The sequence below is a fragment of the Hibiscus syriacus genome, unplaced genomic scaffold, assembly GCF_006381635.1.
Source record: "Hibiscus syriacus cultivar Baekdansim isolate YM2019G1 unplaced genomic scaffold, ASM638163v2 tig00109945_pilon, whole genome shotgun sequence".
Lineage (NCBI taxonomy): Eukaryota > Viridiplantae > Streptophyta > Magnoliopsida > Malvales > Malvaceae > Hibiscus > Hibiscus syriacus.
The window spans coordinates 1,018,795-1,022,814 of NW_024062535.1; the positions used below are offsets into that span (position 1 = coordinate 1,018,795).

The 4,020-nt window shown below is 37.1% G+C and overlaps 1 pseudogene; it reads left to right on the forward strand.

Moving 5' to 3' along the window:
* The first annotated feature begins 1,324 nt into the window (after positions 1-1,324).
* On the forward strand, positions 1,325-3,806 carry LOC120210917 (annotated as a pseudogene).
* The last annotated feature ends 214 nt before the right edge of the window (positions 3,807-4,020 follow it).

Consider the following 4,020-nt stretch of genomic DNA (forward strand, 5'->3'; position numbering starts at 1 on the left):
CTAGTTCAACAAAGAGGTGGGATATTTTAAAACATTATGTGAAAGAGTATACTCCCAAATCACTGTCAGCCACACGTTGGGAAAGTCGAATTGATAGTATCAAAGCAATAAGATTTCAAATTGTTGAATTAAGGGAAGCCTTACTTGAAGTAGCTACTGTTGATATTGATTCTAAAACTCAGAGTGAAGCAAAATCTTTAGCAACTAATGAGCTTGGTAGTTTTGAGTTTTTACTATCTACAATCATTTGGTATGACATTTTATCTGTTGTGAACAAGGTTAGCAAATTTCTACAGTCATAAAATATGGTGATTGATATTGCTATGTGTGAGATAAAAGGATTGATTTCCTTTTTCAGAAATTATAGAGATGTTGGATTTTCAAATGCCATGGACCTTGCAAAAAAATTAGCCATTGAAATTAGAGTCAACCCTATCTTTCCTCAAAGGCGTATAATACGTAAAAAAAAAAAGACAATTTGATGAGGTAGATAGTGAGGAGACATCATTATCTCCAGAGGAATCATTTAGAATTCAATATTTTATCTACATTGTTGATCAAGCTATTTCATCATTGAAAAAGAGGTTTGAACAATATGAATTATATGAGAGTGTTTTTGGATTTTTGTTTACTTCTGAAAATTTGCAATCAATGGATGACATTAAACTCCAATCATGTTGTAGTCACTTTGAAAATGCTCTTAGGAGAGGTGAGTTTTCTAATTGTCATAGAAATGATCTTTTTACTGAGTTAAAATTGCTTAGAGAGATGTTACCTAAGGAAATGATGGGAGCAATGGATATATTAAGGTTCTTGAAACGCTTCAATTGCTTTCCAAATGTCACAATTGCATACAGAATTTTATTGACCATACCTGTTACTGTTGTTTCTGCAGAGAGAGGAGTTTTTCAAAGCTAAAGTTGCTCAAGTCATACTTAAGGACAACCATGACGCAAGAAAGACTAAATGGACTTGCTTTAATATCTATTGAGAGTGATATTTTGGAAGACGTTGATATTGAAACTTTTATAGATGATTTTGGTTCAAAGAATGTAACACGAGTATCACGTTTTAAGTGAATTTGTAACTTGTATTTTTTTCATGGATGTGATGTAACTGATGATTTGAAATTACTATTTAAGTGAAGTTTTTTAAGTTAATGAAATTAGTCATTTATTATTTTAGAAAAATAATTTATATATCTAAGGGCCCCTTTACAAGAATTTGCTCAGGGCCTCCAACAACCTAGCCACGGCCCTGATTGCAAGCACATCACATATCAGCTCTCAGCCAAGCAAGAAACGAAGAAGTAGAATCTTAGGTAATGAGGGTGTCTTTCATTTCAACAACGCCTTCATTGGTTTCACTCGCCCCTGTCCCTGACCCCTCTTTGTATTCTATTTGTACCTTCATTGCTGTCAATAGATCCCTCTCACGGCCTGTAAGTTGCATTTTCTTTTAAATGCAGAACTCATTGTTTCGTGTTTTGATCCGTTGAAACCATCAGGGTGCTATTCGTTGTAGTAAAACCCCACCTGTCGATGTTTCTTCTGAATCTGGTTTCCATCGTAGAGGTGTTCTCAAATGCATTGGAGCTACAGTTGGTTTGGTAATACCCTACTTTTCTCTTTCTCTACAACTCTATCAATGCTTTAATTAACCTATTGAAAACCATTTAAGCTAGTTAAGTAGATATGTAGCGATAAATTCTCCATTAACAGTGCCATAAGATGAATGTGTGCTTTCGATGATAATGAGGTGATAAGTTTATGCCAGTTTTAATCTGTCTTTAGGAATTCCTTGGAAGCTTAGGGTCATGGGTTGAAATGGCAAGTGCTGCTGATTTGATACAACGTAGACAGCGCTCTGAGTTCCTCTGTAAGTTCCCCATATATACACTAGTACAGTTTCACCTTGAAACTGCTATGGTATTCTGAATTATATCCCACACTTGACTTCTGCAACAAGTATTAAGGACACCTTGTATACAGCTATAAGGGTATATTTACCATCTCGCTCCCTGTCCTTCGTTCCAGCAAAATACAAATAAGTTGTGTTTGTGGTATTAGGTTATGGTTTAGCAATCAGCATTGAATCTTGTTATTGTTATGTTTCATTCATGAATTTCAGGGAAATCCAGATATTGTCCCCTCCCTTCTAACTTTGGCACTGAATGATGCTGTGACTTGTGACAAGGTCAGAAACATGATATTTGTTAACAAGGTTTTCAACATCCACTTTAATTTTCCATATGAGATGGGGAAATAAATATAATAACATTCTCCTGCTTAAGTTTGTAGGCTACAAAATCTGGTGGCCCAAATGGATCCATTCGTTTTAGGTATGTCTTGTTTTTACACAGCGTTATCTCAAGTATATGTCTGTGCTTAGGAACTATGTAACATACTTCACATATATAAGTCTGGTTGCCTCTTAGTTTATTGGGCACTGACACTAAGATCTTGTTTACCATTTTCTGTCTGTATATTTTAACATGGAAGTAGATGCCTTGACTTTAAGTTGAATAATTCTAACTGAGAAATTTGGAGATTATTGTTGCCTTCTTGTCCATTTTTTTGCCGTTAACATGTTTTGTCCTTGGTTACTAGGTGCTTAAACCTTCCCCTTCTGTGCGGCTCAGTAGATTCATTGTTTTAGCTTCTTATTCAAATCTTAACTTTCATCCTTGACTTTTTTTCTTGCTTAAAGCTCATAGGTAAGCCGACCTGAAAATAAGGGGCTTTCAGCTGCTGTGAGTTTGTTAGATGAAACAAAGGAGATTGATTCATATTCCAAGGGAGGACCTATCTCATACTCAGATCTCATCCAATATGCAGGTGAAGTTATGCCCTCTGTCATAGCTATCTACCTTGATAATGCTAATTCACCTGACATTGCATTTGTTTATTCTATCCAGCTCAAACCGCCGTCAAGTCTACTTTTCTGGAAGCTGCATTCACAAATGCGGAGGGAACGAAGAGAAAGGAAGAACATTATATGCGGCATATGGTTCAAACAGACACGTCTTTTTCTTCAAGTGAAAATGCTGTCATCTGTTCTTTAGCAATCAGCATCTAATCTATTACTGGTATTTTCGCCTTGAGTTTGAAGTCTTAAATACTACAAATATTGCTCCAACAGTGGGGCTTGTTTGATAGACAGTTTGGACGAAGTGATGCTGAAGAGCCAGACCCAGAGGGAAGAGTGCTTCTTTGGGAGAAAGCAAACGTGCAAGAAATGAAAGATAAGTTCAAAGCAATCAGCTTTGGACTCGGTCAGGTAGTTCTTCGTTTGCGCTTTTATTGCAGTCACTTTCTTAGGTTCTTAATCTTCACTAAACCCTTCACAGCGCCAAAAAGGCATGCTTGAGCTCACAAGCATGATAGAAGTCCATGTGAAAGAGGAACAATGATTTTGACATGTTTAACGTTTTCATGTATATTGTTTTCGTCCCTGTACCTCCCGTTTGCCCCACTTTGGAGTGCAACGGCCTTCATGTATTTTTCGGTCACAATCATCATGCGGTCACCCCAATCTCGGTCATTTGTTTTTTTCTTGTGTCGGATGATCAGCTAGCTGTGATGTCTGCATTCTTGGATCCGGACCAGAATGCAACAGAGGCCTTGCTAGTTACTGATCCAAATGTTTCTCCTTGGGTTCAAAAGTAGCAGCGGAGCCGAGAAACTGTGTCCCAGACGGATTATGAGTTTCGTTCGTTGTTTCTCTATGTATTTCAATGTAGCAAGAGCTCCATCTTTGAATGGCTGTCAAGTTCGACACGAAAATCATAATTACTTCCTGTTAAACATTAAAACCGGGTCCTGTTTTAAACTCGATTCTGTATTTCTGCTATCCCAGGTTGATCTGATAACTACACTTACAAAGCTAAGTTGCCTGAGGCAGCAAATCAACTATGAGGCATACACATATCCAGTCAAAAAGATTGAACTGAGCAAACTCAAATTATAGGATGAAGCGGCAAAGTAAAGTGGTGAGCTCCGATACTGCTAAATTTTCCAA